The sequence below is a fragment of the Arachis ipaensis genome, chromosome B04, assembly GCF_000816755.2.
Source record: "Arachis ipaensis cultivar K30076 chromosome B04, Araip1.1, whole genome shotgun sequence".
NCBI classification, from domain to species: Eukaryota; Viridiplantae; Streptophyta; class Magnoliopsida; order Fabales; family Fabaceae; genus Arachis; species Arachis ipaensis.
This window is the reverse complement of record NC_029788.2, coordinates 122990270-123002937: the sequence shown is the minus strand read 5'-3', so window position 1 is coordinate 123002937 and position 12668 is coordinate 122990270. Positions and strand designations below refer to the sequence as shown.

General features: G+C 33.0%; 3 long non-coding RNA genes across 5 annotated transcripts; all 3 read right to left on the bottom strand.

Annotated features, from left to right (window-relative positions):
- Nucleotides 2952-7201, bottom strand: LOC107638087. 2 transcript variants are annotated; one of them, XR_001619730.2, is made up of 4 exons: nt 7028-7124; nt 6733-6957; nt 6552-6622; nt 2952-2962 (listed from the first exon to the last, which is right to left on the bottom strand). It is a non-coding gene; the product is annotated as an uncharacterized LOC107638087 (long non-coding RNA). The 2 variants fall into 2 exon arrangements; XR_002361880.1 differs by having other exon boundaries at nt 6733-7201.
- Nucleotides 4615-5623, bottom strand: LOC110271302. Of its 2 annotated transcripts, XR_002361882.1 has the most exons (3): nt 5547-5623; nt 5271-5457; nt 4615-4654 (listed from the first exon to the last, which is right to left on the bottom strand). It is a non-coding gene; the product is annotated as an uncharacterized LOC110271302 (long non-coding RNA). The 2 variants fall into 2 exon arrangements; XR_002361881.1 differs by lacking the exon at nt 4615-4654 and having other exon boundaries at nt 5050-5457.
- On the bottom strand, nt 7223-8187 carry LOC110271301. Its single transcript, XR_002361879.1, has 4 exons — nt 8082-8187; nt 7940-7993; nt 7739-7795; nt 7223-7540 (listed from the first exon to the last, which is right to left on the bottom strand). It is a non-coding gene; the product is annotated as an uncharacterized LOC110271301 (long non-coding RNA).

Below are 12668 nucleotides of genomic sequence, written 5' to 3'. Positions count from 1 at the left end.
TTAATAATGAAAAAATAAAATAAAAGTACTGTATATTAGGCTGCGTTTGTTTCCGAAAACAGGATAGGACAAGATACTGAGAGAACAGGATAGGATAAGACACTGATAGACAGAGACACAAAATTTTGTGTTATTGTATTATGTTTAGTGATAAACTAGAACAAATTATGAAAATTTAATTTATTCTTATTTTTTATCATTCAAAAAATTTGAGATGAAAAATATAATAATAAAAATATAATTATAAAAAATTAATAAAAATAATGAAAGAAAAAATAAAAAATAAATTATATTTTTTGTTAGTATTTTCTGTGTCTTTTCTATTAGGATGGACACAAAATACACTAATTCATTGTCTTTGAACACAATATCTCTATCTATATCTCATCTATCAAATATAATTTTATATCTTTGTATTTATATTTTAATATTCCGTCCCTATAAACAAACATGGCCTAACAAACATCATCATATCTATATTTTTCTTTTTATTGTTTTTAACCCAACTCAACTAGATTTTTATTGATTTGGTTTGAACTGGCTAATGCATTTTTTTGTTTTTGACTTTTTGTTTTTAATAGATAAATTCCTCTATTTAGTTTCAAGTTATCTTGTTTCTATATACTAATTGCAAGGGAAAAGTAAAAAATATATCAATGGTCAAAGGCAACGATGGGACCTAAACAACACTTAAATATAGGTACTTCATTCAACATGCATTTGTTTTGATATCCAAACTTTACAATAGTGATGATTGGTAGGTTCTTATGCTGATATATATTCAATCCTGGGTTTGGTTTGCATAAACAGTAAACTATAGTGTTAATAACTTAAATGCTATATTATTATTATCAAAATTTATTATTTTTATTATTAATCATTAATATTTAAAAATTTGAGTTAAAATATATTATTAAATTATTAAACTAATTTAATTGATTGATTGATTGGCTGCTTGATACAAAGGATCTTCTTGCTTGTGTCGATACTAATAAGACCAACTCCAACGGTGAATGCTTTGAAAACTTTTTCTGACACAAACGAATTTCTATCTATTGGAGAAAAATAGAATTGATCCTTACATAAGTTTCGATGGATCATTTTCATATTTTAATTTTTAATGTTACGATTTCTGATGTTATGTTTTTATATGAGTTTTTTTTTATCATTTCCTATACTATTTTATATATATATATTTTTTATGATTTTTTTTTATTTTTGTTTGACTTTGTTTATATAATTTTTTATTTATTTTATTGTATTTCTTTTATTCATATGACAAATATTGTTGATTTTTTTTTTATTTTTTGTAGTGCTATAATTTTTTAGGTATTTTTATTAATTTTTATGATTTTTTAATTATTTTTTGTTCATATAAATTCTTTTTTTTCTATCTTTTACTACATTGTATTTATGTTATGTATAAAATTTATAAAATTATACAGTAAATATCTTTTGTATCAACTATAAGATATATATCCAACTATCCAAGTAAGAATGTGAAAAAAAAATTGATATATATCCAACTAACGTAGCATTATATAGGCAACTCACTAGTAATTCGAATCAACTTAATTCGAACAACCTAGTGTCACCAACATTGAATAATTCGAATCAATATGATTCGAACTCCATAAAGTCACGTGAGCCTACTAATTCGAATCGAGTCAATTCGATTTACCCTTCTCTAATTTGAATTTACTTGATTCGAATTACATGCATATCCATTCAAACGTAATTCGAAGCAAGTTGTTTCGAATTACATGCATTTGTAGTTCGAATCAATATGATTCGAATTATATTTAAATGGTCATTGGTGGATTGCTGAAAAAATTTTTGTTTTGGCTGATTTGGGTAATAAACTTCTCAGCTTGGTTTATTTGAGTTTTTTACCCTAATATTTTGTACTCTATATATACCACTTAGATACACTTCTATTCTCACACTTTCTACTACTCTTCTTTATCTTCTTCCAAGTTTACAAAATCAAAGTTATGCTAATATTATTTTTTGTTCGAAAAAATGGATCCAAACCAACTCAACTCTTTCTTCAATTACTTACAAAACTTTTCTCAAATTCCAAATACCCAACAATCTCAAACCTCAAACTCTCAAGTTCCAAATCAAAACTTCACACTACCGAATACATTTCAAAATCCAAATCCACAAAATCTTTCTAATTTTAATTTTCAAGCTCCTTATAATAATCAATTTTCTATATTCCAACCGCAAAATCAAAATTCACAAACACCACATTTTTCCATTTTCTTCCATATTTAACCCCCTCTATCGGAAATGTTAGTCCAACTTCCTTGCCGTTTTCAACTCAATTTAGTGCATCAAGACATAACTCATCTGGTGTTGGTGGCTCTTCTAACCCATCATCTCATACTCCTATACAATCTAGTCCAAATTCGTAATATTTAAATTTTGCCAACCCTCGTGGATTAGATGCTATCGACCTCAATCATGATGATATTGAAGATCAGAGGCAAGATAGTATTCAACACTGGTATTGGAAAGAGGATGAGATGCTGATCAGTGCATGGTTAAATGTTTCAACTGACCCTATAGTTGGTACCGATCAAAAAGGAGAAATATTTTGGAGTTGAATTCATAGCTACTGTGTAGAATTTTGCTCCGACATGACAAGGGGGGTAGTTGCATGTAAGAAACGATGGTATAAGATCAACAAGGCTGTTGCACAATTTGCTGGTTACTACGATCAAGCTAGTCAAAACATAAGGAGTGGTTCGAACGTTGATGATATAAAGGAGTTTGCCTATAAACATTATTCCACAAATTATGGTAAAAAAATTCACTTTTGAGAGGCATTGGAACATGCTTCGGTTGGAGCAAAAATGGAGAAGCCAACTACCTACACAGAGTGGCGGCTCAAAGAGAACTAAGGTTAGTGCAACTGGAGCATACTCATCCTCATCAAACCCAGAAACACCATTAGCTGACGAACCCGGTGTGGACTCTCCCGTTTGCCCACAAGGATCAAAGAAGAGCAAGCAAAAATGTAAGAAAAAAGCAAAAATGCCTGAAGATTTTAGCGAAAAGAAATCATCGGTGGTTAAAAAGTTATCTCTCATGTAAGATATTAAGAATGTTAGAGAAAAGAAACTAATGGATAGGGAAAAAGAAAGAGAAGAAGAGAGGGAACATAGAGCAAAAATTATGGCAATCAAAGAGAAGGATTTACAAATTCAAGCGGTAATGAAAGAACAAGAATTACAAAATCAGAGGTATATTAAAAAAATGGAGATAAATGAGTGAAAAACGACGAGCTCTTCATGAGATTGCATGTGAGAAAATAATCGCCAAGTGGTTTACTTAATGGTTCCTTGTATTCATAGAGTTATGTAGTATATTCTTATTTTTATTGCGTATTATTGGTATGTGATGTAGTTTGTTTTGTTTATTTTTGGTGTAATTTTTTAAATTAGTCAATATTATTGTGCCGTTATTGTTCATGAAAGTAACCGTTGCAAAACTAGCCGTTAAGTAGCCGTTGCAAAACTAGCCGTTAAGTAACCGTTGTAAAACTAGCCGTTGAGGAGTAGGTACTTATTGCAAACACACTTATAAATATTAACTATCATTGACTCTGCAACTCCACTTTAACTCTTGTTTCTCACTTCGAAAGAGAACTAAAAATTACATTTTTAGATATGGCTAGAAATTTTGATGATATGTTTAATGAGGCTTTTTATGGCAAAAGAAGACGGCAAGATAACACACTCATAGATAATTGGATCGATGAGTGTTTACTCGAAAATTCAGAAGAAGATATCGACACTACAAGAAAATAAGTTTTTTGACACGCTTTTAAAGCGTACCGAAAGGTGCAAAAAAGCGTACCGATAGCCTTTCGCCATGCTTTTTGAGCTATCGGCACGCTTTTGAAAGGGTCACATCTGCCAGCGTGCCGGTTGATCTATCGGCACGCTTTTCTTGATCTATTGGTACGCTTTACTTTTTGCCACGCTTTTATCTATTGGTACGCTTAAAAGCGTGACTGTATGTATAACCCTATAGCCACGTTTTTAAAGCGTGCCGAAAGATGAATATACAGCCACGCTTTTAAAACATGCCGAAAGATGGATATACAGCCACGCTTTTAAAGCGTGCCAAAAATTAAAAACTTGTCGTTACACTTCAAAAGCGTGGCCTAATCCTTTTTCAAATAAAAAAAAGAAAAATAAGAAAAATAGAAATACTAATAAGTTAATCTTTCAAATAAAATATAATACTAAAAAATTAATCTTCCATTGATTTATATGAATTATGTACATGATAAAACATGAATAAAATATTTAAAAAAAAATAAATTCAAATTCCAAAATAAACATTTAAAAAAATTACAATTCTATGTTATAAAAAATCTAGTCTAATTCCTAAACAACATCCGGACTAATTTGTAGCACACGAATGATTGCCCGCAACTCTTGTATAGCTGTTGGAGGTGGAGAAGCTGTTGAGCAACAGTAACCTGTATGCATGAGAACTATACAACAAATTGCAAAATCAGTACTAATTTCAACCATGTCAAATTTGTCACTTAGTAATCAAAACTAGTAGCCTCCTTTTTATAATAATACGTACTTGCAACAAGACCCGAGTCATATGTGTAGACATCACCTCTGACCTGAACATATTAATATTAACTCTCATTACTTGGTATAGCATCATAATTCAGAATATTAGAGGCTAAAGGCAGATTTAAATTTCATACATTAGGTTCCCAAATAAAAAATATAGGTACATTTTTCTAATAGCAAAGTGAACAAATGAAAATTTTCATCTCATCTCATTAAATCATTTCATTAACTGAATTAATGTAAAAAAATTCATGCCGGCATCAAGGAAGCATTAGTGAAAAGTATGCATTAAAATCACATAAAACATTGACAAATGGAATGTAAACATTGCATTGACTTCAACGATAGCAAGCAGCCATAATGAATCAAATGATGCATATAAGTTGGCACTAGTTGAGCATGTTCAAACTTGAAACACCAGTTACATTAAAAAAAAAAATACTCGATGTCTGAGCTGAGGTTTCAACAAATACAACAAACATATAGCTATTACTAAGTAGTGGAATTTCACACTAAGAAGAATAGTGGCAAACCATATGGTGGTAGTGTCCAATTACAGCCAATACCACTATACGTTAATGCATCATCTGTTATCTGAAAGCTCATCAAAATTCACAGCACTGAGTTAACATACAAATGAAACCTAGAAAAAAGTTATGATACCTTGATAGTCTCGCTTAAATCTCCAAAACCGTGGAAGCTGTGCAGGGGGCAGAACTACCAGCGGGCAGCTACTCCAAGAGCACAAATTGTAATAATCTCATTAAAATCATATTTCTTTATTTCTCAAGAAGTTATCAATTAAGAGTCTCCTATATAAATACTCTCTGAAGTACCTAATCATATCACTCTGCATCACAAGCATGTTGCAGAGTAGTTTATTACAATTCAAAAATCACAGAAAATATACACATGGTCATTGGTTAAAAATGGACTCACCTCTAGATCTTGAATCTGCTCAATGCGTGGGTCCTCAAACTTAAACTTTCGAATCACCATTCTTTCTCTATCTTCCTGCATGTAAGGCAACACAGTTGACAGTTCATCCATAAACTCTTTTTGAAGATTTAATGTAGATTATGGTATACAGAGCTTAGCAGTTCCTTGTTTGAATCCTTAACATTTAATAAAGCTTGAGACTGAAGCGCTATATCTTGGACAGAGATAGGCTCAGACCTAGCACCCTTTGTTGCAACAGCCTGCTATCAAGATGATGAATCAAGTAGTTAGGAAGTCAAACAAATCTTAAAAGTAATCAACCAACACAAACTCAAACATTCTTAGGCATAAAGCAAGGTTAGTTGCTTGTAGATATACACAAACAGCAGGTGTGGATTTTGATAAGGTTTTCTCACCTATTATCAAACCTGTAACTATTAGAATAATCTTAATCATAGCTTTATCAAAAGCTTGGGCAGTGAAGCAGTATAATTTTCATGATGCTTTTCTAAATGGAAATCTAACCGAGACTATTTACATGTCTCAACTCCCTAGTTTTGTTTACTCAAATTCAAACCTTGTTTGCAAACTAAACAAGGCAATATATGGTTTGAAATAAGCTCTTAGAGCTTGGTATCTAACCATTACTGCCACCTTACAATCTTTTGGATTTATGAGCACAAAATCAAATCCTTTCCTCTTCACACATTTTACAACTACTTCAATTATTTATATATTTATTTATGTTGTTGATATGCTTGTCGGTGAAAGTAATTCTACTATGATACAAACTATTTTAAACAAATTACATTCAACTTTTTTATTAAAAGAACTTGGAGATCTAAATGATCTAAATTTCTTTTCAACTACTAGATATTGTGTTTACTATGGATCGAATATGGTTTTCTGGAATGTAGAAAACAAACCACTGTCAGTCGTTGTTCCACTAAAGCAGAGTTTAAAGCATTGGCAGTAGTGTTTGCAGAACTAATCCAAATTCAAAACTTGTTAATTTCCCAGCCTTTGAACACCTTTGGATGCGCCCACTGAAACTGCCTTAGCAGACTCAAATGATTCTAAGCACAAATATTGCATGGGAATGAAAATAAACATAAGAATACTCATGTTAATCATTAACCCTGAGCAACAAAGTGGATTAAGAATGAGCTATGATACAAAACCCTACCTTGAAGGCCTCCATATGGTTTCAACTTCTCAAGAACTAAAGCTAGAATTGGTCCATGAATGTCCAAAACTTACTGTCATTGCAGCAGAGGCTGGCTTCAGAAGTTGTGCAGCTTCAGCAAAACTGCTTTGCACAGAAAGTTGCCTAGATAACCAATCAAAAAGTTCTTTACGCCCCTTCCGCACCAAGTTTAGAATCCGTCAAAGCAATTGTAATATAAGGAACCTACAATAGTAGCATACTCAGAGGATAGACACAAGACAGAAGAATCACTTAAAAAAAGATTGAAACAGACCATTTTATCAAATTGAACTCCTCCCAAGTCAAATTGAAGTGTAGTCTTACAACTGTTTGAGAGTGGAATTACTTTCTTGACTTACTTTCTTGACCTCCAAGCCTCTGAACAGCATGGACAAAGGAGAGACGAAGATTAGGAGTCCAACGAAGCCTTAGCATCTTTGATCTCACATATTGTTTCACACCACTTCCACTCTTCCCTTCTCTTGATGCTGTGCTGCTGCTACTTGGGTTTGCTGAATTCCCTTCTTCATTGTTATCCTCCTCCTCCTCCTTTGCTTCATTATTATTCTCTTCTTCCAATTCCTCATCATCACTCATAGCCGCTCCTTCATTCATGTCAAATGAATTTTCCTCACCCTCATTATCATTACTACTCTTGCCACCACTTCCTTCATTATTCTCTTGATGAATCTCAAATCTCTTTGACATATTTATTTATTTTAGCAGATGCGATGCTCAGTATAAATGCTACAATAATTTCTTGAATTCCTCCTTTACTAAATTACCTCTGAAAACCAAAACAAGGATGCAAATATTTAAATATACACACAACTAAAAACAAATAATTAAACAAGAACATACAGGCTGTAGTAGTGACCACTCTCTATCTATATATACAGTAGTAATTAATTACTAGCTAGCCTTTAAAACCTATATTCACTGAAGCAATTAAGCTGCCTACTTCGCTATCTGATCTTTAATGTACCTTAGCTTGAAGAGCGCTGTGAAAAAATACAAGAATAAGTTATTCCAAAATGTCTGCCTGAACAAAGTTCAAAAGAATAAAAAGAACAATCAGAACCCATAGGAAGCTTATCTTCTTCCATTAGATAACATGATGGAAGAAAAAATACAATCAAATATCTCATAGTTTTTCAATTATAGAAATGTAAGGGATAAAGCTGACCTTCCCAGGGTGATTATACAAAGACGAAAGATCAGAGAAAAGAGATGGAACTCCCTGGAGAGAATACAAAAGAAAGAAATCACAATCAACTTCGAAAAACCTGAGTGAGGCATAATTTGAAGCTAAAAAGAAACTTGAATACCTTAGTTAGGGGAGGCCTAATGTAATTATCTACTGCTGCTCTAAATTTGCCACCTTGCAAAAAATCTAGAGGTATTCTCTGCCAAACGAGATTCAGCAAAGAATGAACTCAAAAAATGAGCACCACATATCAGTAGCTGAGCACTACCACAGCTACAGCAGAACAGAACCAAATGTCAAGAAGTTTAGAGAAAAAAAAAAACCCTAAACCACAGATCATATTAGAACAAAAAATAGAAATTTAGAAAAATAAAAAAAATGAAGAACCAAGAAAATCAAATTCAAAAATCAAATAATCAGATCAAGGAAAAAATTGACCAAATAATTTACCACGGCATTGTGAACGTTGAACATGGCTGACGGAAGTGCGACGAGTGAGGGAGAGGGAGACGGCGGCGCGACGACTTCAGAGAGGGAGACGGCAACGCGACGGGTGCTGAACCACGGAGGGAGGAGCGGCGATTGAGGGTTTGCGAAATAGAGTGAGCAACGATTGAGGTTCCGAATCCAACAAGGGTTTGCGAGACAGAGACCACTGAGAGAGTAGGAGGGCACGCCGAGACAGAGACCACTGATGGTGCGTGGACGGAGCAGCGCCGATGGAGGGTTCCAAATCTAACGAGGGTTGCGTCGATGGTGCGACGGTTGGGTGCGAGAGACCATCGAGAAACAGCTGGGCGGGAGAGATCGTTGATGGTGCGGGGTTGGGTGCGACAGAGAGAGGGATGGGTGTGAGGGCTAGATGAAGGGCTGGGTGTGAGGGTTAGATGAACATGACGGCGAGCTGTGTGGTGCGACGGTCTTGGCGATAGGCAGTGATGAACTTAGTGCGATGGCTTGCTGGGTGCGACGGCTTGCTTTTAGGTTATCTTCTAGGTTAAAAATGAATTTGGAAATAAAAGTGAAGTGTATCAGCAGTTACAACTTCTATAGGTTAAAAGTTAACTTAGAAAAAAGTAAAGTGTGTAAAAAATAGGGTGGCACTCTACGGTACGTTTTTGTAGGGTGCCTATATAAACACAGTATATCGGCACGCTTAAAAAATGTGACTGTTACAAAAAAATTAGTCACGTTTTTAAAGCGTGCCGATTTCTCTCTATGGATACGCTTTACAAGCGTAGCAATAAGAAAGCGTGGCCAAATTTTAAATAAGTGGCCACCTTCGTAAAAGCGTGCCGATTTTTCTCTATGGCCACGCTTTTCAAGCGTGACAAAAAAAAGTGTAGCCAAATCACAAATCAGTGGCCACCCTCATAAAAGCGTACCCATAGACCACTTTTGGGCACGCTTTAAAAGCGTGGCAAAAAAAAAGTGTGCCGACAGACCTTTTTTCTTGTAGTGATAGAAGCTCTATCCCAACTCCTCGTAAATGGATCAACAGAGATCGAGAAGCAGGACATGATCGCCTTTTTCAAGATTACTTTGCAGATGAATCGGTGTATAATGCTGACATTTTCTGATGAAGATTTCGAATGAGAAGACATGTGTTCCTTTGGATAGTAAACGCTCTCTCAAACGTCTATCCGTATTTCCAACAGAGAGTTGATGCAACTGGAAGAAGAGGCTTGTTACCACTCCAAAAATGTACCGCTGCGATACAGATGTTAGCATATGGCGTAGCAGCTGATGCTGTTGATGATTATGTGCGCATAGGCGAGAGCACTACAATTGAATGCTTGAAAAAATTTGTTGAAGGTGTCATTATATTTCAGTGTTCGAGGAGGAATACTTGCGAAAACCAAATTCAAATGACGTACGACGCCTGCTACAAATGGCGGAGGGTCGTGGCTTTCCTGGCATGTTGGGTAGCATTGACTGCATGCATTGGCAATGGAAAAATTGTCCAAAGGTGTGGAAAGGTATGTACATGAGTGGTTATCGTAGGTTGCAACCATAGTACTTGAGATTGTAGCATCTTCAGACCTTTGGATATGGCATGTGTTCTTTGGAGTTTCTGGTTCAAATAACGATATCAACGTGTTAGATCGTTCTCCAGTGTTCGATGATATTCTAAATGACCGTCCTTCGGAGGTAAATTATACTATTAATGGTAATAATTATACTATGGGATACTATTTAGCAGATGGTATTTATCCTAAATGGGCCACATTTGTCAAATCAATCTCAAAGCCACAAGGGAAGAAACACAAGTTCTTTGCACAATATCAAGAAGGGCAAAGAAAAGATGTGGAGCGAGCATTCGGAGTGTTGCAAGCACGCTTTACAATTATACGTGGTCCAACTCGCTTTTGGGAAAAGAAGAAGCTTGCCAACATAATGAGAGCTTGTATTATATTGCATAATATGATTGTTGAGGATGAAAGAGACACTTATGCAGGAAATTTTGCTCAAAACTTAGAGTATGATGATGTCGAAAATGGCTTATCACAAGCTTAGCTGGGAGAAGAAAATTTTGCACCATACCATCAATTTCTCCAAAGAAATGCCCAACTTCGAAATAGGCAGCAGCATAGACAATTGAAAGAGGACTTGATTGAACACATATGGCAATTTCACAATGCTTGTCGTCAACTATAGAGCTTAATTATGTTTTTCTTTGTATTAAGTAATTTTACAAATTAGTGTAATCGCGAATTATATATTGTGTATTATTATTATATATGAATTTATTTAATATTAATATCTTTTAATAATGAATTATTTTTAAATTTTTAAATTTAAATTATATTATTGAAAAAATTAATTACATTAATTTTAAATATTTTAATTAATTAATTAAGTGGGACCATAACAGGGACTAAAGTTAGTTACTCCTAATGGAGAAGAGAGAGATGCTTTGAGTTCCTATTTACTGTTTACGACGCAAAAGTTAATGTGGAGTTACTTTTTATGACAGGTGGACCATAAATAGAAATTGGGATGAGTTTCCTACTGGAGATGGTCTAAATGACATAATATAAGTGTAAATGGCCATAGTGAGTACTAATACTCATCACAATGCAAAAAGTAATTATCTATTTTTCTTCGTCAAACATATATAGGATTTTTTTATTTAAATTAAATAAATATAAAAATTACAAAAATGCGTAAAATATAAAATAATTATCTAAATACATAACATATCACATCTCAATACTAAAGAAGAACTAAAAAATAAATTTATCTTAGATACTCAGATCCTGTAACAAAACGACCATTGACGTATTCATAATGCACCTAAAATATGTGTTAAGCGAAAAAATGGGTACTGAGTATTCGAGATATACGTAAATATTGAACAGAGTCTTAGTATTCGAGATACGTGTAAATGCCTAATATGGATCTTAGCATCTAAGATATGTTCTGAAGCATATATAAGGTTACAACAACTAAGATTTTTGTTCATCTGAATAATTTTTAAGAATTTTATAACTTTATAATAGTTTAAATTTGAGTTTCTGAAGTAAATATGGTCCTGACAATATATTTGCGATGGAGACATCAATAGACTAAATATGACTTGGACATAGCTGGAGTTTTGGATTTTAATTTGAAATTAGTTTTTTTTTCCTTTTTTAGTTTTAGCAAATAATTAGTTTAGGTGTTTAGATTTTATTAGTTTAGTTAATGTATTAGGTATTTTGATTTTATTAGTTATAAGTTCCATATTAACTTAGGTAGACATAGTGTGTTTTAATATTTTTATAATTAATTTTAAAGTGAATTTTAAAAGTGAAAAAAATAGCATAAAATAAATAAAAAAATTATATAAAAAATTAATCTAATTCAAAAAAATTTTATTTAAAAAAATATTAAAAATATAACTATTTATGGGCATGTTTTTAATTAATTTATTCCTGCCGACTTCAAAGTTGCTTTATTTTGTAGGGCTTATAAAATCCAAATTTCAGAGAATTTTGGATTTTGAACACGTTGGCAAATAATCGATGAATTAAAAGCATTTTAAACAATTAGAACATGATAAACACCGAGAATAAGAAAGCGAAATAAAGTGTCATCTCTCGAGCAAGTGTGTATTAAGATTCATTACTAAATTATAAACTTTAGGAATAGTGCTACGATAGGGCCGGGCCAGTATCTTTTAATAAGTTTTTCTATGAACATATGTTTGGGGACCATAAACGCAATGATACAGTATTACATATAGCATTAAGTAGCATAATGGAGGCATTTCAATTAGGTGGCTACTCCAATGAAGATTTAATGATTATCATTATGTGAAGATACATCATTTTGACCATTGGATGATAGATTGTAGGGCTTGATTTTATTTAAAGTAAAAGTGTTACCTTTATTTAAAGTGTTGCTAAATAAATAAGTTACACTTTTTAAACAAGGATCATCATAAGAAGATGTTTTTGCTATCTTCATGAAAGTAGTTGCCTTTCAATTAACATATTTGTCAGGGTCCCTATCTTACTTTTTTGGTCTCGCAAAGTGCTCCCAAATCTTGTAAGACTAATAATTAAGGCTTTTAATTTATATAAGTTGGTGCAAACCAATAACTCTCTTAAGAGTATGATATGATTGAGGACTTAAAAGTTTTATATGCATTATAAACTTACATTTATTTTTTTTAAATTAATACTTTCTTGGCATTGGTATAGAATTATCTTAAGACCAATGT